The sequence below is a fragment of the Meriones unguiculatus genome, chromosome 19, assembly GCF_030254825.1.
Source record: "Meriones unguiculatus strain TT.TT164.6M chromosome 19, Bangor_MerUng_6.1, whole genome shotgun sequence".
Taxonomy (NCBI): domain Eukaryota; kingdom Metazoa; phylum Chordata; class Mammalia; order Rodentia; family Muridae; genus Meriones; species Meriones unguiculatus.
The window spans coordinates 10,652,886-10,675,363 of NC_083366.1; the positions used below are offsets into that span (position 1 = coordinate 10,652,886).

At 41.5% G+C, this 22,478-nt stretch overlaps 2 pseudogenes; one reads left to right on the forward strand and one right to left on the reverse strand.

Moving 5' to 3' along the window:
* LOC110562906 (casein kinase I-like) overlaps nt 1-6,242 on the reverse strand; it is a 52,733-nt pseudogene extending 46,491 nt beyond the window's left edge.
* Nucleotides 6,243-7,750: 1,508 nt separating this feature from the next.
* Nucleotides 7,751-7,842, forward strand: LOC132649371 (small nucleolar RNA SNORA17; annotated as a pseudogene).
* The last annotated feature ends 14,636 nt before the right edge of the window (nt 7,843-22,478 follow it).

The window sequence follows — 22,478 nt, forward strand, 5'->3', positions numbered from 1 at the left end:
ACACATGCTGGAGAGGTTGTGGAGAAAGAGGAACCCTTCTCCACTGCTGGTGGGAATGTAAACTTGTACAACCACTCTGGAAATCAATCTGCCACTTTCTCAGACAACTAGGAATAGTTCTTCCCCAGGATCCAGCCATACCACTCCTAGGCATATATCCAAAAGAGGCTCAAGCACACAAAAAGGAAATTTGTTCAACCATGTTTGTAGCAGCTTTATTTGTAATAGCCAGAAGCTGGAAACAACCCAGATGTCCCTCAACTGAAGAATGGATGCAGAAATTGTGGTACATCTACACAATGGAATATTACCCAGCAATGAAAAATAAGGAAATCATGAAATTTGCAGGGAAATGGTGGGATCTGGAAAGGATCATCCTGAGTGAGTTGTCCCAGAAGCAAAAAGACACACATGGTATATACTCACTCATATAGACATACAACATAGGACAAACCCACTAAAACCTGTGCATCTAAAGAAACTAAGAGAGAGGACCCTAACTAAAATGTCCAATCCCCATCTGGAAAGGCAAAGAGGATGGACATCAGAAGAAGAAGAAAACAGGAAACAACCTAGGAACCTACCACAGAGGGCCTCTGAAAGCCTCTGCCCTACAGACTATCAAAGCAGATGCTAAGCCTGATGGGCAACTGTTGGGCAGAGTGAATGGGATTTTATGTAAGAACTGGGAAATAGTAAGAGCTGGAGAGGACAGGGTCTCCACAAGGAGAGCAACAGAACCAGAAAATTTGAACACAGGGAACTTCCCAGAGACTCATACTCCAACCAAGGACTATTCATAGAGATAACCCAGAACCCCTGCACAGATGCAGCCCAGGGCAGTTCAGAGTCCAATTGGGTTACATAGTAATGTGAAGAGGGACTGCCTCTGACATGAACTGACTGGCCTGCTCTTTGATCACCTCTCCCTCGGGGGGAGCAGCCTTACCAGGCCATAGTAGAGGACAATGCAGCCACTTTTGATGTGAACTGATGGACTAAGATAGAAAGGAGAGGAGAACCTCCCCTATCAGTGGACTTAGTGAGTGGCATGCATGCAGAGGGAGGAGGGAGGGTGGGATTGGGAGGGGAGGGAGGGGCTTATGGGGGGATGCAGAATGAATAAAGTGTAATTGATGAAAAATTAAAAAAAAGGGAAAAAATAATTTAAGAACCTTAAATGACTTTCAAAAGTGGAGGAAACCATGGAGTTAGTCAACTTACATGGAGCACGTCTCGCCCCTGGGGGCAATGGTCTCCTGAACCTACTCAGACCTCGGACACCACCACTGCTAGTTCTAGAACTGATGCAGGATGTTCCAACGAGGGGGTTAAGGCTTCTCATAATATTTCCTATAAGCCCACACCTGTTTGTTTATATTCCCCATTTTTATTCATTATTAGCCAGATAGAGCCAAGTAATTGTGGTAATGATACTTGCTTTCTTGCCCAATGCTGTAATGCTAGTAAATTTACTAGCTGGTTACTCGCATGCCTCGCTGGGTGCCTGTGCCCGTTGATGCCCTCACACTATGACTCTCTTCAGACAGAAAAGGGATCTTGGAATTACAGCTGCCATTGTTACTGCCATCTCATTGGCAGCAGTTGGAGCTACCACCACAGCATTAGCCATGAGTCATACTGGGCAGACTGCTCAGACCCTGAATAACCTTTTAGCCAATGTAGCTCATGCCTTAGTTGTACAAAAAGGAATTAATGCTCAACTAAAAGGAGGTTTGATGGTGTTCAATAAGAGGATTGACCTCGTGCAGGAGCAAATTGATACCCTATGGCAAATCGCTCAACTTTGCTGTCAATGAAAGTATGCTGGACTTTGAGTCACTAGCATACAACATGAGAATTTTCCCTGTGCTGCAAATCTGTCTAAACAATTGTCTAGCTATATTTTAGGTAATTGGACTGGAGAATTCGATACTACGATGGAGCAGCTGAGAGTGGCCATTGTCATGGTAAATTCTACCAGAGTGGACGCAGGACTAGCCACAGGATTATTATCATGGATTGCTGCAGCCATGAATCATCTGAAGGAATGGGCAGGCATGGGAGCGTTAGCAGGCCTTCTGGTGTTGGTCACCTTGGTTTGCCTGTGGTATATATGCAAGATTAGAGTCTCACAACAGCGTAATGCAGCCATGATCATTCAGGCCTTTACAGCCATTGAAGCAGGACAGTCTCCCCAAGCATGGTTGGCTACCATAAAAAGCCAAAATGTTACACTCAGGATGCAAGGCTAAGCACTGCACTCAGGGTCAGCTGCTTTGGACCCAGAGAAGAGCATATCTGATTGCATGCAGGTTGATGCCCCAGGTCCCGCCTCTGAGAAAAAGGTATCGGACGGGTCTGATGCTCTTTGGGTGGATGACACCTAAATGAACATCAGTACAAAGTCCCAATTTATTTCTAATATCAGAGATCAGAACTCTATTCTTGCCTGAGGCGTCCAAAACAAAAAGGGGGAACTGTAGAGAGCTGCGGAATGCCACGCCTGAAAGATGGAGCTGGTTTCTGCCTTCCACCTTCCCAATGGTGAGTGCTCTCTGTCACAAATAACTCCACATTTGGCTAAGGCTGAGGATCTGGCTTGCTTTCATGTATGTGGACCTATCTGCATTGCCCATGTGGCATGCTGAGGTTGGCTACCCAGAGGCTATTTAAAGTGCGCTGGCTTTACCCAGGGTCAGATGATTGTTCAAGGTTCCTGAATAAACTGCATTGAAAAAAAAAAACATAAATAAATAAATAAATAAATAAAAAGAATATATAGTTTAGCAGCTGTAAGTGGACAAAGTGAGAATAGGGAGTTAGAAAGAACTACATGGGGACAAATGGCTTACAAAGATCCTCAGAAGAATGCTTAGAAGTGAAAGACCTGTTTGAGAAAAACTTCAAGTCTCTGAAGAAAGAAATTGAAGAAGATATCAGAAGATAGAAAGATCTTCTGTGCTCATGGGTTGGTAGGATTAACATAGTGAAAATGCCATTCTGCCAAAAGCAATCTACAGATTCAATGCAATTCCCATAAAAATACCAACACAATTCTTTACAGACCTTGAAAGAAAAATTATCAACTTCATATGGAGTAACAAAAAACCCAGAATTTCCAAAACAATCCTGTACAACAACCGATCATCTGGAGGTATCTCCACCCCTGATCTCAAGCTGTACTACAGGGCAATAGTAATAAAAACTGCTCTGTACTGGCATAGAAACAGAAAGGTGGATCAATGGAACCAAATAGAAGACCCAGAAATAAACCCACACCTATGAATGCTTAGTCCCTAAGGACGTCTATATGTGTATCTTATAATGATAACAAAATGGTTAAGTCAAAACTATCCACAGGCTTAACAGCCATGAATCCAGCCACATGCACTGAGAAACTATTAAAGAAGAGAAAAAGTTGTATCTCTACCAAACATTCACAGACTTTTCTCATAATACAGTGTAACCGTGTCCAGAAAATTGACATTGTATCAGATGCATGTACATGAGAACCTAAGTTGGAGCTATGTAATGTTGCAGCTTTTCTATTAAACTCTGTTTCATCCACATTCTCTCTACTTTGCATTAATGTCTGTACAACAGCTTGTGAAAACTCATTGTTTTTCTTGCCCATTCATTAGCCTGAACAATGGGAGCTACAAAGCTGTCCTCAATTGGAAGACTGGGTACCCTGTCAGGAAAACTGGATAGGCACAGAGGGGCCTGCAAACCTTTGCTTAGATCAGTTTGTCCTCATGAGCAAGCAGCAGTAAACTCAAGAGCTGGCATAATCCATTTGCTCTGAAATCTACCTTGGTCACAGACTTTTCTGCAGTGGCTTTCTCTTCTCTTTCTCTTCTTCATGATTTCCTTGTTTTTAATTGCTGAGTAGTATTCCATTGTGTAAATGTACCATCTAGAGTTTCTTACATTCTCAAGTGTAACTTAAGAGCTGGTAGGTACAAAAGTACCTAGAATATCCTGGGGAAGTAATTTGAAATATTAGCAAAAAGTTGACATACAAAAAAACATGAATATGACTTAAAATCATACTTCCTGGGAGATATTATTCCACAGAAAAATCCTAACAGCTCTTAAAAAATAAGATTCCCATTTTAATCTGCAGTTGAAACCCCATTGTTTAATGTGAACAGTGATTAAGACAGGGGTAAATGTCCTCTAAAGAACAGCCTGAGCCTCCCATACAGTGTCTCTTGTAATATATAAAAAGTACCTTAGATCTTGCTCACGTCAGGCAGGAGCAGAGTCTACTCAGCCCAATTCTCCTGGAAGACTTGCTTCCATTGTTCAGAATCCCATTGTCCACAACTGTTTTCTATGCATGGTCCTTTTATAACAGTTAGTGTTAAAAGCTGTTTGCTGCTACAAAACTGTGTCGAAATGCATGACCTGCATTTATTCCCTGTGCTAGAGTAATCTCTTTGTCTCAGAAGTCTTGAACCTACAGTAGGACAATGCAATTTGTCCTATTTCTCCTCTCTGATAGTGTCTTTGGATGTACTTTCAGCACAGTGGTCATTAGCTAAAGCATTCTACCTCCCCTGTCCACTTTGTACCAATGAAGAAAGTGATCATCTGATAGTTTTTCTCCTATCATCTGATCATCTGATACCTTTCTCTTAATTAGCAAAGCTACTTTTTTATCTTATTTATTTATTATTGTCCCCTAGAGGCTTATTTGGTTTCTGAGGAGAGACACAAAGGGATTAGATCCAGATGGGAAAGGAGATGAGGAGGAGCTGGGAAGAAAGGGAGAAGGGAGACCATAATCAGAATATATTGTATAAAAAAATCTATTTTTAATAAAAGAAAAAGCTACATTTTTGCCATTTTTCCTTAGATTACAGTATCAAATGTTGATTCACCCCATTCCCAGAGCACAGGGTTTCTATTAAATCTGAATTCTGCTCCATCATTCTGGAAGATGCACGAGAGAAAACATACCAAATGAATAAATAAATAAGCAGCTTCCCTGAAGACAGCAGTCAGCATGCTTGCTGTGTGTCCTCTGCTCCTCTGCACTCTCACGTGGCCAAGCCTCTGACACACGTTTAGGCCCAGCAGAGCACACTGTAGCTACCTGTGCCCCACTGCTCTCTCCTAACGGCACTTGACTGAAATGCAGGGAACAGTTTAGGTGACTTTCTTCCCACTGAAGAGACTAATGTCACCCTCTGATCATGCATCTGATTGCTTTGTGGGGGACAGTTTCATCTCTAAGCAGAACTATTCTCATTTTCATTCTTCAGCCTTTCCCTTGAGGTAGAGTCAAAGCTTCTCTACACTGAAGTTCTCTGGGACCATGTGATTATATTAAAGTCCCTTCTAAATCCAGTGAGCTGTGATTAGATCCAGGCCTGAAGGTAAGGAAGACCATGTAGAGAAGCGGGGAGGGGAGAACTCCACATCTCCAAATGACTTTCAGTCAGTACATTCCATTAATATGCAAGCTAAAAGTGGTTGCTATGCATTGCAGGTAAAACGAATTCATATTCTGAGCACTGGGGAAGTGTTCTTGTAAAACATATGATATAACTAGCATACCAATGAAGCTTCTGTCCTTTGAGGACTACACAGCTCAGAAAAAACAAAACAACAAAACCAAAAATTGCTGGAGGTAAAATATGTCAATCTTTTATGTCTTACGGTACGGACATTAAAGGGCTTCCTACAAGACATAAAGAAAGAGCCTTTTAATGCAGACAGAATTTTGTAGTTGCCACCAGTGATGCAGTCTGAAAAACAAAGAGAAACGTGTTAGCATTGGATGTAGAGTTCCCAAGACTATTGTGCTTAAGCCCTTTCTTTGGAAAGCTTCCTGAAGTTAATTCACTAATACTTCATTCTATATTTCCTGGGTGCCGCCTGTACCCAACTCTGGGTTCTGTATGACTACCTATGTGAACTTGAGTGACTTGACTTCCCTGTGGTCAGTTCCCTCAGTGGCTAAATGATTAAGACATCAACCTGCTGTGGAATGAGGCTGAAAACTCCTCCTCTTCAGGGTTGTATTTGAACACTCACTTCCCAGATGGTGGTAGAGTTTAATAATTTTTGAGATATGGAACCTAGGGGCCTTGCTGGCAGAAATAGCCCACTAGAAGCACAACCTTTGATGGCTGAACCCACTTCTAGTTCTGGTTTGTACACTGTTTCTTACCTGTCATCGAATGAAGAAGCAGCTGCCTTCTGACAACAGCCACTATGGAAGGTGCCATATTCCCCAACATCCTTAGCCAAAAGCTTTCCATTTCTTGAGCTCTTGGAGAATATCATGATACATACTCATCTCACAGGTCATTGCAGGTTAAATACAAAACTCCAGAACCGAGGCAAGCAATGAGTTAATAGCATTTAAGTAGTCTATACCATCTCGTGTTACTGTTTTTGTTATCTTTCCTGTGACTTCCTGTATTTTCCAGGCAAGGTACTTGCTAAATATGTTGGAGGATCAAAAGGAGAAATCACAAACACAGCACTCACAGCTTGCCTTTCAAAAGTCTTGCTATTCCAGGAGAAGTCTATTAAAGTTATAAAATAAATAATGTCATATAAGACATATATAGTGTTTTTAAAAATTAAAAAGAGAAAAGAATTATATGCCTAAGCATCTGTTACGAACCTTATGTTATCATATGATTTTTTTCACATAATTTTGTTCCATTCCTTTCCTTTCTCCCTCATCCCACTTAACTGAATGGCACCAGAAAAGTGAGATGCTACTTCATCTTTGACTCATCTTGCTATACACAACTACAATATAAAGAAAGACCTTCATAAACTGGCTTTGAACCTAAAAAGCTTTAGATTCAGATGTGAACAACTCATCTCAAACTGAACATCCCGACAGAAAAGAATGTCTAACAAACAGTGAAATAGGAATGAACTAGGGCTTCATTAATGGAAAAAAGAACATACATTGACATTTATTTTCTTTAAGAAAATATTCCAAGCTGGGAAGTGGTCTGTACACCTTTAATCCCAGCACTCAGGAGGCAGAGGCAAGCAGATCTCTGAGAGTTCAAGACCAGCTTGGTCTATAGAGTGAGTTCCAAGAAAGCCAAGGCTACACAGAGAAACACTGCCTCAAAACAAAAACAAAAAGAAAAAGAAAAAATAAAGAAAAGAAAATAGTCTAACAGTTGCCAGCAGTACAAATTAGACAAAAGAATAGAAGACTTTCTAAATTCTCCAGTGCTCTGAAGAAATTTTACCAGAAAATCTTTTTAACTTCCCTTGAGTATGAAATACTTAATATGACTTGTAGCTGCATCCCAGAGGAGACAAGAACTCCTCAAGAAAACCAACAGAGTCAACTAACCTAAGCCCATAAGGGCTTACACAGTCTGAAGCACCAACTGAAGAGTATGCATGGACTGGACCTAGCCCCCAACACATATTTAACTGATTGGCAGCTCAATCTTCATGTGGGTCTCCTAGCAAGTGGAGTGGGAGCTGTCTCTGACATGGACTCTGTTGTCTGCTTTCAGATCACTGCCTCCTGGTGGGGCTGCCTTGTTGAACCTCAGTGGAATAGGATGCATTCAATCCATATGTGCCTTGATGTGCTGGGGTGGGTTGATGGGGTGGGGGAATTCCCTTTTCTAGGGAGAAGGGGAAAGGAGAAAGAGAAAGAGGGTGGAAGGTGGGGCTGGGAGGAGAGAAGGGAGGGGTGTGATAACGAATAAATAGATAAATTTAATATTTTTTAAAAGGACTTTTGGTTGCTGTGTCAGTAGGTTACGGAGAGAAGCAAGGCTATGAGAGATGTTCAGTGTTCTGTCCTATGAACATCTGAATGATTAGTAGTCTAATGAGACCCACAGCCAAACATTAGATAGAGTTCAGGGAGTCTTATGGAAAATTTGGGGAACAGTTGAGGGAGTCGGAGGGGGCCAGGACTCCACAAGAAGACCTGCAGACTAAACTAACCTGGGCACAAAGGGGCTCACAGACACAGAACCACCAACCAAAGAGCATTCATGGACTGATCCTAGGCCCCCTGTGCATAGGTAGTAGATGTACAGCTTCGTCTTTCTAGTATCCATCAACAACTAGAGAGGGGCCATTTCTGACTCTGATACCTCCCTTTGGACCTCATCCCCCTAGCTGGGCTGCCTTGTCTATACTCAGTGGGAAAGGATGTGCCTAGTCCTGCAGTGACTTAATGTGCCAGGTGGGGTGGGACCCCTGGCGGACCTCCCCTTCTCTGAGGAGAAGGAGAGGAGAGAATGGGGAGAAGGGACACGTGATGTTGGGGGGAAGGTAGGAGAGGGGCCCTTCAATCAGGATGTAAAGTGAATAAAAAAATAAGTCTGAGATGACCCCAGTCTAGCACTAGAGGTCTCAGAGAGGGAGCAGGCTGGAGACTAGAAGAACCGCTCCCAGGACCAGGGCCAGAGCAGGAGTGAGCCTGAGACAACCACCAGGCATGGACTATGGGGCCTGAGATGACCAACAGTCTGGCACCATGCAGGCCTGAGGGGGCAGGCCATGCTGGATATGACCTTGTCTGGTTCCATGACCCTACAGCAGCAGGGTACCACCAAAGTCCAGGCATCTCCAGTCTGGGCAGATACCTGGGGACATCAGTTGATGTCTGAGGCTATGCAGAACTGGCCCCACCCCTCATCTGGGCATTGGGGGAGAACTGAATCCATATCTAGCAGGCCCTGCACCTCGCCTGGGCAATGCAGTAGAGCTGACCCTGGGGGGAGGGGTATGGATGAACCAGCCTGAGGACATAAATATGGCAGAGCTGGCCCCACAATTTATCTACCCTGTGGTGAAATGGGCAAGGAAAATATGCCCAACCTCATCCCTCATCTCCCATGGAAGGCAAGAAAGCTGGCCCTGCCTCTTACTGCTGCAGCACTCAGGAGAGCAAGCCTAGCACCTCATCCGGGCAGCACAGTAGAGTTGACCCTGATTGTGGGGGTTGCAGGTGAGCCAGCCTGAGGGCAAGAATGTAGGGGAGCCGGCCCTGCCTCTTTTCTGTTGTGTGAAGACCAAGCTGCCCATTGGGTACACATGTGTAGGGAGCCTAGGACCAGTCCATGCATGGTCCTTGGTTGGTGCTTCAGCCCCACTGGGCAAAGGTTAGTTGGCTCTCTTGGTCTTCCTGTGGAGCTCCTGTCCCCTCCAGGTCCTTCTGTTCTTCCCCTGACTCTTCCACAAGGCTCCCTGCACTCCGCCAACGTCTGCCTGTGAGATATATGACTTTTAAAACACAGAGTGGCTTGAGAAATGCTTCAGAAGTTCAGTGTGTTTATTGTTCTTGTGGAGGACCTGAGCTCAGCTCCCAGAACCCAGGTCAAGCAACTCATATCATCCTGACACTCAGTCTCTGTGGAATCAAATGCCACCTCTGGCTCCACAAGTATATACCTACACACAGACATGTACATATAAACATAATTTTTACAACTAAAATTTTGAAACATAATAGAATCTTCACACTTAAAACGAATTAATAAATCAGTTTCTTCTATCCTGCAGAAGTTCCCAATGAAGTATATCTTGTTAGTAATCTTTATCATGCCACATACCTTTCCCCATCAAAACCTGTAGTTGTTTCAATGGAATTTCTCACACCATTTATTTCATTTTCCCCTAGGAATGCAAAATAGTTGAAATATTAGTTATTTATATTTCTAACACTATGTTAAACTTTTGGTTTTTAGAAATTTGGAAATTAAGACTCCAAATGTCCTCTACCAATGCATAGTATTTTTAAAAAGCAGGCACTAACTAAATAATCTCCCCAAACCCCATGTAATTAATGCAATGCTAATGTAAAAAAACATTTGGGAAAATCCCCAAAGGAAAATTAATGATGATGACAAAGATAATAAAAAAACTAAAATTTAACTCAAAAGATATGAAGCTGGAAATATCTGCTGGGAACTCAACCTTTGGGGACTAAAGTCTTGTGATTCTGTACACTTAGATTAGGCTGTGGGGGCTGCCAAGAGAGAAACTGCTGAATATAAGACTCCAGGAGCAAAAGCATAGCACACAACTCAGTTCTGCATACAAGAAACTGAGAGAACTAATGAAACACCTGTATGAGCCTGCCCTCTGTTCCAGGATGGCAGAGAAAAACAAATGAAAACAGTCTCTTATTTAAAACTCAAAGCACAGTACTATTATCCTATGCATCTGGGGTTAAACATCATGCTGCAGAGGGATGAAGAGAGGTTCCCATGACAACACAACCTCTCAGAAAGACTATATCTTATACGAAACGCACACATAATTTCCTCACAGTCACATATAAGCCCCCAGTAATTATCAAAAGCATAAGAAAACAAGCCATCTTGAATGAGAACTGATAGAAAATCCTAAACAATATATTTAAATCCCAAAGGATTCTAACACTAAGAAGCATAGGATATAAGCTAGCGAAGGAACCCAATGTTTAAAGAAAAGATTTCAAATCACAGACAGGCAGGGATCAAGAGAATATTGAAAATGACTGAGGAGACTTAACAAAGAAGCAAGGTCTGGAAAGCCAAAGGTCTTGAAAACAAGCACAAGTATTGAAACTTGTGGGGGATGAGGAAAAACAGTACAAGAAACAAAGCCAGAGAAAAACTGAATAAAAGGTATGCAGAGAAATTAGACAATTGTAGCATGGATAAATGAGATAATTTTTAAACTTCAGGGAATAGAATGAGAAGATTTGCATGCCCAACCATTGCTCCAGACTGAAAACAAACAAACAAACAACAACAAGAAAAAAATCGAAGATGAAGGCATGGACAATAGGTAAAGACTATCCCGTTCTGGCAAAGTGGCTCAGCCAGTGAAGGTACCTGCTGCCAAGCCTAATAACCAACGCTAAGTTCCAGTTCCCACAAGTGAAGGAGAGAAGTGATTCCTGCTGCCTGCCTATGTTTGCTTCTCGCTTGGGGTAGCCAGGCCTTTGCACACCAAAGTGGGCTGGAGAGAGCAAAGCTTAGCCAAATCCAGGAGAGTGCAGTGCAAGATCTGGATCATGAGTGTGAAGGAAAAGAATACACCTGTGAACAGCTTCAGAGAACTGGTTTGGTTTATTGAGGGGGTGCTGGCAGGAAGCAGGTATTTATACCCTGGGTTGATGGCCAAGGTCTCTGGGGCAAGGCTTGTGTGGCCATGTACCACTGGCCAGGGCAGGTACATGAAGGTATTTCACCTGATACTCAGAGGCTGTAAAGGGTCCGGGAGAAGGAGAGGATGGGGTTATCTAATAAAGTCAAACAAGGGGTAATAACTGTAATAAATTCTTGATCAAGGGAGCAGATTTGTGATGCTGGGTTGCGAGTGGGGAGGCAGCCAGCTCCTGCCTTCCTCAAGTTAGACGTTTCCAAGCTCATGTGTATCTACTCATGCACGCATGCATACACATACTCATACACACACACAGATACTAAATAAATAAATACATAAATAAACAAATAAATGTAAAAATTCATATGAAAGAGTATCTAAGAATTTTTTTTGATGATAAAACATGGAAACACCCAAGCAGGTTAAAAAAAAAAAAAGCGGAACAAAAAAACAGAAAAGCAACTACATACACAACAAAATTTATAAAGTTTGTAAAAACTTTGAAAATTAAGGACACAGGTAAGATCCTTTAGCCAGTCATGAAAGGTCAAAAGAATGAAACCAAGAAAAAGATCAAAGAGAATCAAGAGCAGGATTAAGTTTAGTGGCATCAAAGGAGAAATACAATAAGCCAAATGTCCCATCAATGACTCATAGCAGCCACACTCTGGAATAAAGAGGACGAAACAGAGTTGTGCACAAGTGCACACCTGGTACACAACAGGAAAGGCAATAAACCATCAGGATGTGCTGGAACGGAGTCTGGCTAACTGGTCAAGCACACGTTAGAACGATGAAGTGTGAAGACCATCCCATCACAATCATGTCTGTGAGATTAAAGACAAATGTGAAAAAAATTACGTTTTAGGAACAGGTTATTGTCTTCAACACCTTGTGATTAAGAGGGCCTTCTCAAATATGGTCCAAGAAAGAAAAACATAAATAAACTTGACTTTGTAAAATTCAGGGTTTACTCATCCAAAGATATGTTTAAGAAAAGAAATTGCAAAAATGGGACAGCAAGATAGCTCAAACAGAAGAAGTGTTTGATCCCATGCCTGATGACCTCAGCTCAGTCCCCAGGCTCCTTGTGATGGAAGGAGAGGACAGACCCCGTTGTCCTCCGACCACCACAGGCATGCTGCGGCACATGTGTGGGTGCACACACATACACTCACACACATGCATTCAAGCGTGTACCTGAACACACATCACACCATATCACATCAAAAATAAAAATAAACAAATGAATAACTTTTTAATTTAAAGAAAATATAAAACCACATGCCAAAACTAGAAAATGTTCTGTAATTCAGATAATATAAAACTATATACAAACAAATCTTAATAGAAAAAAATAAAAAGAGGCAAATAACTGAATAAGCAAAAAGAAAACATAAATGTGTAATAAATAAAGAAAACACGTCCCTTCTTAATTGTGTTCAAAAATATTTTAAAAAATCAGAAGAGGACCTTTTTATACACATCAGATTGATGGCAATTCAACACTTCCAACTTTAGCAAGTATTGACAAATATAAGCAACAGTAATTTTTAGAGTAAGGTAAATTAGTTAAAAGTAAGGTAAACAAATTGTCATTGCTATAAAATGTCTCTTTTATCACGTTTTTCCACTTGTGTGCTAATAACTGAGTTCCTCCTTTTACATTTACAACAGAAGTTGCTTTTAACAGGCAAAACACAGAAAAACTTCAAGTTAGACCTGTGTCCAGAAAAGAAAAGAAATCGTAATATGAGGTGGGGCAGCTACAGAAGGGATTGCGAGCTGTAAAAACGATTTAATCACTTCTCTCTACAATCAAGAATGAGTTTACAAACATGATGATGAATACTCTAAAGGTAAATTCAAATCAAGAGAGAAAAGGGTTCATTTTTTTGGCCTCAATCTGCAAAGGAGATAGCTGCTTTTTTGTTTTAGATCATTTTATTTAATAAACTAATTTTAAGTTCTTTCCATGTCCCTCTGAAATGTACGTAAATCTCCTTAAACCCTAAATAAACTGCTGTCAGCTATGCAGCGTAATGAGTTTCTCGGGGAGCTGAGAGACATCTGTCTGAAATGGAAGTAGGAAAAAGGTGCCATCCTTACTTCTAGTTTCAGAGGAAGAGTGGGATGCCAACTTGGGCAGGCACCTACCATGAAGACATGAGAAGTTTATTTCCCCTTTACATAGTGCTGACCAATGAAGACAGATGGCTTCAATTTTCAATTGATATAGAAAGGATACACCGCATGATGACAGCATTATCACCTAAGAACTTGTATGCATTTACAAAGCTATAGAAGCAGAGGTTTCGTCATGTCTTTGCAATGTAGAGAATTGCTGTAATATACATCATATTCTGATCTACTATTTAGCCAAAAATGAAGTTTTTATAGAGAGTGAAGGAAGTGGTTCACCTGGTTATAGTTATGACTTATCTGATCTCTGCAGCCACCATGCAGGAGACAAGGAAACAACCCAGGCTCTCTTCCAAGCCTGAAGGCCAGCAGGCTGGTGCCCCTGGAGAAGGAGGGCCAACAAGAAGAGACACAGCGAAAGCTGATGTTAAGTCATATGCAGGACCTTCAGCTGGCAAAACTCCCTCTTAAGGGTGTCTATCGTCTACTCTACTGAGCCCATTAATTAACTGGAAGAGGTACACATGCTTTATGGAGAAAGCTCAATTTTATTCATGTCCGTTAACCTCCCTCTCAAGCAGAAGCTTTTCACCTAAACACCCAGGTTGGTTGTGCAAGCACGTAAGCATACTATGGTGCTGCCAACTGGACATACACCACCAACTACCACTTGCAGGTTATTTTTAGTATCACTGATACCAAAACCAACAGTGTGTCATAATGTGGTGGCTGGAATGGCCTGTCTGTGGTGAAAGTAGTTTTCAGCATTGTTTCTTCACACCTTGTGGGACCAGGAAGCTTAGCACAGAGCCACGCAGGAGCATGGCTGAAAAGGACTATAACTCTCGAGGCTTCTCCTTGTGACTTACATTTACGAGGGAGGCCCTACATCTGAAAACTTCCACAAACTTCCCAAAACATTATCAGCTAAGGACAGGTGCTCAAACAATGAGTATGTAGGGGTCACTTCACATCCAAGCCACAGCAATCATTACTCATACCTCTTTCCATGTCACACCAATGTATATCCTTTTAAAGTACATTAATCTCTAAATTTTAACAAGGCCACACTTCCTCCTAACATGATGCAATAAACCTATACAAATCCCAAATCACACTGATCCTTTCTCTGAAGAAGGTGCATGGTTCATGAGAGGTGTTGATATTTTTAAGATACTAAAACTTAAATATTAAGTAGTAGGCTTAAGAGTACTTAAATGCTATAATATAAAGTCAGCGTATCACAGGTATAATGACAGGGAGGAAATGGACTAAAACAGATACTACATTCGTGCATATATGTTGATACCAAAATGAAGACGAGTAATAGAACTGCAATCCTCATGGTCCAGAGATGGCACTCAGCATAAGACAACTTACCTAGCATGCACAAGGCCCTGGTTTCTATCCCTTGCATTGCCAAACAAAGAAATTGCAGTCGTCCTCTTGGCTATGCTTATCACATGGCTCTAGCTGATACTAATATATGCCTTTTCATGTCACCCACTCTATTTCATTTGTCCCAATTACAACATAAAGTAATCAGTCTGTATTCCGTAAGTAATCATAAGTAATCTGCTTGTAGTCCAGATATATTTTTCCTTACTTCCTACTATCAAATTTCCTTTTGGCACTTAGAATTAGTAAACCCAGACAAAAGTGCCATCTTGGACCACTGATTCGAGTCAGTGAGGAGCCCAAAATGGCATAGTAGCAATCTTAATTCAATGAAATTTTGTTGGTAGGTGTTCTGGTGAAAGCATTTTACCCTCTGGACCCAACACCCAAAGATCAATTGAAAATAAAGTCACGGGTATATAAAGCAAAACTTCTGCTAGTAGGTCATTAGGAGATCATTAACGGCACTGCTCCCATTTCTTCTTCTGTCTTGGACCTGTTAGTCTGGACTTCGAGAAAAATAGTACCGTATGTCAAATGCTAACTGACCTTCTGAAGGAATTCAACCCCCAGCGAGGTATACACACCTCCCTGGTACAGTGAGTCTTCAAAAGGCCTTTCCACAATTTTATCTAGACAACTTGTTCAAGGTGGCAGGACCAGTGAAGACCATGATCACAGACCCATTGCCATAGTTCATTGGCAGGAATGTGGCCTGCTTGATGGGAAACAGTGCTATTTAGGACTACCATGATGCTAAAGAAGACATCTTCTAAATCCACAAGTTCGGGTCCTGGCACATACACTGTACTCAGGGAAGGCCAGTCTATCCCAGCAATGGAAGCAGTCCATTGTAATAACCTGTCCTCAGGTAGCTGTATGGTCATTTCAGGGGATGATGTCCTGTCAGAGACCTGATGTTGGTCTTTTCTGTCAGCATATTGGACACTGAATAATGGGTATAATTCAGTTTTGTAAATAAATGTACGTGCTGCTGAATGAATAGCTAACCTCATCCTGCCACGATGGCCACTTTGTGCATAGGCCCAGGGGGTAATGAGAAGAAAGCTTAGAAGGGGAGGGTGACTGCTAACTACAGAATGAGCCATACTCTCCAATTAATTATTAAAATTGCCTTCTACTATTTTTATTCTGTAGTGAGCATTCATATGCAACACAAAACTCTTCATTTACCAATTAGAGAAGTCTGGCTTACCTACCTCTTGCCTATCATTTTTTTCATTATGTTCCTTCTAAATCCCTGACCATCTGGCTAAGCCTTCAGCCACAGCCCATTAATCAGCATATAATTACATGTCTGGTACTTTCTCCCTCCAAGAAAACTGAACAAGCAGATGTGGGGCTTGATTTCCTGCCCAGTAAGAATTTTTCTTCTCTTTTGTCCTTCAGGTGAGTTCCAGGAAGAAGCTGGATAGCCACAGCTGTGCACTGTAGTTAGTGCCTGTAGAGTGTACAAGACCATCTGTAAACCCTTTGTCAGCTGATCAGAGGAAACACCTCATGAGGCCACAGGTGCAGCCTTAGAGAAAAAAAAAGGGGGCACAGCTGCAGTGGAGACCATAAGCATTTGGGTCCACTTTTTCATGTAATTTTCTTCTGCCTTCAGGGCCTACTTCAGAAAACCAAATATATAACCACATTCTGTTATGTTAGAGCGCTGTCACACACATCCAGTACTATGTCTTGGTAGATGACATAATGCCTAGTTCATTCTGACTGTCTCAGGATACGCTGTAATTGCCTTGTCTGTGGTTAAGAATTCAGCCATGACTGTGCAATAGTATACAAAGAAATGCCCCTCAAAAAATTGAAAGTCATACACTGAGGACAACAGGCCTTCTGGTGTAAATGTTAAAAGTCCTGTGATTCACCTAACGGTTCAAACAGCATCCCTAGCTTCACTAATGGTCCAAGTCCCCACTGGATATGCTGAATCACATGGTCTAAGCAGGTAGTTTACTGTGGACCGACATAGTGTTTTGATGGGCCTCATTGCTCTTTGTTGCCCACAAGAAGTTGAAAGAAAGACCTTTTCACTAATGACCACACACACTTTGGTCAAAGGACAAGGAGAAACCAGACTGGAGCATGCTGGAGAGCTTTCTCCTTTACGCCTAGCTTTCACAGTAGCAGAAGGTGCAACGCAGAGTGCTGAAGGAGGAGACTTCCTCCTCATCCTCTAACTGTACTGATGCTACCGAGATATCCAGCTGCTAACCCAGAAAGAGTTCACAAAGACAACTCCTCTGGACTGCTCTCATCACATTGCTCACCCTCCACCATTAGAGATACAGATAAAAAGGGTGACTGCACATGCATCCTGTACTTATCACACTTCACCAGACAGCCTGTAGCTATGCGTTAAGCTCTCTTTCTGACGCTGCATTGATGTTCCAGTGAGAATTTCTCAGTTATCTAAGGATTTCCCCCCTTAATCCAAAGTGTTTTGCATATATTTCACCAGCAACTTTAAAGGTAGGTAACAGCAAATGGGATTTTTCTTTTGCTGCTGAGTTCTTTGTCCATCTGTTTTACTAAATATTATGCAGAACTGGCAAGGTGGCTCAGAGAGTAGAGGGGCTCGCTGTCCAGCATGATGATCTGAGTTGAAACTCCAGGACCCGACTACCATAGCATGCCTGGGGCCTTTCCACACATACACAAATAAATAAGTATAATGACTCTAGTTATAATATAAATTGTAGAAGGAATATCTTGTGTATTGTTTGGGAGCAACAACTGTCAATTAAAATAACGTATGACCTATGGCTCAGGCAGGAAGTGGAGGTGTCACATCAGCCTGGCAGAAGGGATTCTGGCATAAAGCCAGGCACCCCAGATTGTGGTGCCAAGATGTGAGGAAGATGGATACATGGTGCCTGAGTTCAGGTAACCAGCCATGTGTTTGGTTAGAATGTAGATTAGTAAAATCATAAACTGTAAATTTACAAGTAGTAAATTTACAATTAGTAAAATTGTAAATTAGTAAAATGGGTTATTTTACATTATGAGCTAGTCAGAGAGCCTAGCTATATAGCCTAGGTATTAATAATAATATTTAATGAGTCTCATGAGTCATTATTCTGGAAGCTTGGGGACATCAGGAAACATAAAACTACCTTAGTGCATACAGTAATCCATACACGGAGAATAGAATCAAAACTAACCTGAGATAAGTCCCGGGTAGAGGCACAAAGCCACCCCCCATTCAATATTCCCCTCCCCCCCAAAAAAAACAGATTCAAAACTCTGTCTCTTAAAGAAAAGAGGCCAGGGGGCGGGAGAGAAAACAGTGCTTTAAAACCTTCACTTTATATAAATATTTTCAGCAGTGGCTCTACATGTATAGAGAGATTAAAAATAAATAAATAAAACAATAAAAATAAATATTTTCCATGTTAAAAAAATGAAAAACCCTGTTGAGGAGGACATTTGGACCCCCATATAGGTTTGTTTTGACTGTCAACAGACAAATAATAATAATAATAATAATCCTTTATTAAAATAAATATATTAAAGGAATGTTATAAAAACAAAACTTGTAAACATGCAAAATTTTTATAAACCAGGCACACTATTTGATATCTATAACTTCAGCACGAACTAAGAGGCTGAGGTGTGAGAAATGGGAGTTGAAACCAACTTGGGTTATAATGTAACAAGTCATTTGTTGTTAGTTTTGTTTTGTTTTGTTTTGTTTTGTTTTGTTTTGTTTTGTTTTTGAGAAAGGGTTTCTCTAGATAGCCTTGGCTGTGTTGGAACTAACTATATAGACCAGGCTAGTCTCTGTGTCCCAAGTGCTGGGATTAAAGTTCTTAGCTGCCACACCTAGCTACAGACCCTATAATTTTAAAAGTCATATAAGGGGACAGTGAAATGGGTCAGTCGTAAACACTTGCAACAAACCAAATGAACCGTTTGATTCCCTAAAACTGCATGTTGGGAAAGAACTGACTCCTAACTTGTTTTCTGACCTGTGCACATATTTCTATATACATAAACATACACATGCAAAATGTAATGAAAAGAAATGCATAAAATCAATAGATTCTGTTGGTTGAATTATTAGTAAAAGGTTACATTTTCATATTTTGTGGCTCAAGTTCAATATTTTAAGAATTTATATTTCAACATGAAAAATTACAACATTTTAGGTTAAAAACTGAAAAGAAAAAGCTGGCAAAACTGAGTATTTGTTTTAGAGATTTAGCTTTCAGAAAATGCTCTGAAAAACCTATGAGAAGAAAAGGTAAACTCAACTGGTATCTTTTACTTTTTCTTTTTAGTTTTTTTTTTTCCAAGACAGTTTCTCTGAGTTGGTATAATATTCTTGTGGAATGTATAAAATTTATCCTTGTTCATTCAAATGCTGATTTCTCTACCCCACTACCTGGTTTCAATCTGGACATTGCATTGTGATATTTATTCTAAGCATCACCTCTCTCAAGTTTGTGCCACCATTTGTTCTCTGTATTGTCAATAAAAGCAAGGGAGAGACTAGGGTGGGACATCCTGGTCCAGCAGGAAGGAGAAAGAAGCAAGTGGAATGAGGCAGAGAGGAGAGATGGGTAGGAGAGGACTTGGAACTATGAGGAGAGATGAACTAGATCTAAGATATGACTAAAAGCAAGTATAATGTGGGAAATCTGAATGGGAGGAAACTATGTGGGCTTGGAGGTTTAAGATGGAATAACCATTGCCCACCATTGTGCTCTAAATTAATTAAATTTAAAAAAAATCCTGTAGAAAAGGACATTTGGACCCCATACAAGTTTGTTTTGACTGTCAACATACAAACAATAATAATAATAATAATAAATAAGTATGGTTCTATGTATCCTTTCTAAAAAGGATCAAACTAAAACAGACTTGGAGAAGGATGAGTGAGAAATAGATTGCTGGATTGGAGACCATAGAACAAAGATTAGGAAAAAAAAATAGTTCCAGATGAGAAAAGCTCCCCATGGGGACTTGGGAACTTAAAATGGCAACCCACAGAGATAGCATATATTGAATTAATAATGTAGATTCTACTTATTGATACATATTCAGAATTCTAATGGGCTTTTGCCTTGAATTCTGGAGAGGATGATTCTAAGGTTACACATTTGTTAAAGATGATAACTAACTGTCTTGAACTTACCTTTGCAAATTGGGAATGATGGTGCTTCAGCATGTTTATCCACTGAAATACAACAGTTTTTTTTAGACATTATGACATGAAATCTATTACAGATATACCTTGCAGTTCTGCAGGACAAACAATTATAAAAAGATGTAACAATAATTTAAAGAATGTGCTCATAGAACAGAGGGGAGAAAAGAATATCCCATGGATAGATTAAATGATGTTTTGTTGACTTTGGCTTTTTTTTAAAGTTAATGAGGCAAGTAGCACAACTGTTAAAAATACTGGATTTTTAAAAGTATTGCTGAATTAAATCAGCATATAAAGGTCCTATGGGAGAAAGTCATATTTTAAAGAAAATACTTAACGAAATATTGAAAATATTGTTTAAATGATCCATGATATATTGTCAACAGTTTGGGAACAGACTACGGAATTTAATAGCTTTTGAACTGCACTTAAACTTTTTGACACAGCTGTCACTGAAAGATGGTGTTTATGTTCCCTCACTTTAAATTCGGGCTCTCACACATGCTTTAAAAACTTGTAACAATGGGGATCCAAGATGGTGGCAGCTAGTGTGCACCTTATTTGAGGGGCAAAGGACCTGCAACGTGGAAATTGGTGAGTGAAGGGGCTGATCAACCCAGAACAGAGTTATCTAGGCTTCCAGGGAGAAAGAGACTAACCATGAACTGAGTCCATCTAGAATCAGGTCATGGCAAACTCCTCCTGGAGACACCCCGGGAGGTGATTCTTAGGCACTTCCCCATATCCAACTTCCTATTCCCTCTTTAGAGGAGGCAGGAGTCAGCCAGCAGAATCTGCCACAGACCACACTGTCTGTGCCCCAGCCCCAAGGACAGTGGCAGCTTCTACCAAAGAAACCCCAAGATCTGGGGCTAGGAATAAACAATCCTTTCGGGTACTCCCCCGAGAACGCAGCCATAACCCTGCCCTGGCAGAGCAGAAGGATAGAGAGGCGCACTGTGGGTTCCTAGCGCCTGGGCCCTAGTGCTGCTGGCTGCTCCTAGCAAACAAACCCCAGCTCAGGATCTAGGACTGAGGTCACTCAACACTTCCTGACACTCTCCCAGGTCCAGCTGCAATAAGGTCTAGCACCAGCAGCCCATGGCAGAGAAACCCCATCTCAGGATCTGGGACTGAGAATACCCAACCCTTCCTGGCACTCCTCTGAGAACGCTGCCATAAGCTTGTCCTACTGTAGAGGAAGGACAGAGAGGCAGCCTGCAGATTCTGCGACAGGCCATAGCACCTCGGCTCCAGCGCACCCAGCAGCCCCTGGCAGAGAAACCCCAGTTCTGATCTGAGACTGAGGACACTCAACCCTACTTGGTACTCCCCCAGAACTGGCCCACATATGTGCTAGCGCTGGACGGCTTCTGGTAGAGAGATCTGGGCCCAGGATCTGGGACTGAGGACACTCAACCCAACGCTTTCCAGTGCTACCCTGGGACCAGCCACCATAAGTCTTCCCTGGCAGAGGGGAGGGTCAGAGAGGCAGCACATAGTTCAGGTGAACACCAAGTTCTGCTGCTACAGCACCACTAAGCTGAATGTTAGCCTACACCCACATTTGCCCCAGCAGGATCAAATTGGAGAGTAGAGAGCAAGGGGAACCCCTAAGCTTTCCAACTGGTCCTGCAAGGGAGTGAGTGTGCCTTCTAGGGAGTGTTTGCCCCAGACCCAAGCTGCCAGACAACAGATCCCTACCCCTCACACCCCTAGAGTGGGTATCATAGGGATTCTTGGGATAGCGACCTCAAAGCTGAGCCTCTGCCTTCAGGGACTACCAGTGGAATCCAGGCAAACAATCCCTGGATCCCAGACAAGGCTGCATACCAGTGGCCTGCAGGCCACTGCGATAGTCAGGGAATCCGCGCATGCACACTGCGCCTGCTAAAAATGCCTGCAAATATCTCCAGCATCACATTCCTTACTTAGGTAAAGCTGAAACCACAACACACACTCCCAAACCAGTGAATCTCTCTCATCTTCCTGAAAAATCAGTCCCGAAAACAGAAAGAATTGTCCTGAACTACAGACTCCAGGAACAAACAGTAAAGGTTATAGATAACCAGATGGTCAGAGGCAGATGTAAGAACACACCCAGCAAAACTCAGGACATCATGGCTTCACTAGCAACCCCCCTAAATCAATGGACACTTAAATTCACTAGATACACAACAAAAGGACTTTAAAACTATGTTTTTCTAGCTATTAGAGGTTCGTAAAGAGGAAATGAACAAATCCTTCAGAGAAATGGCCACAGAGTTTGAGACAAACAAAGAGGAAATAAACAAAGCTCTCAGAGAAATGGCCACACAAATGGAGGCAAATAAAGAAGAAATGAACAAAACTCTTAAAGAAATACAGGCAAATACAGCCAAACAAGTAGACACACAATTAGCAATATTTAGAGAGGAAACAGACAAAAAAATAGAAGCCATCATTGAAAAGCAGGACTCCACAAACAATCAGATGAAGGAAATGGTGCAAGACATGAAAACAGAATTAGAATCAATAAAGAAAACACAGAGCTGGAGAACAAAGAGAAAATATCAGGAACAACAAAGGTAAGCATCACCAACAGAATGCAGCAGATGGAAGAAAGAATCTCAGGTGCCAAAGACACACTTGCAGAAATTGACAC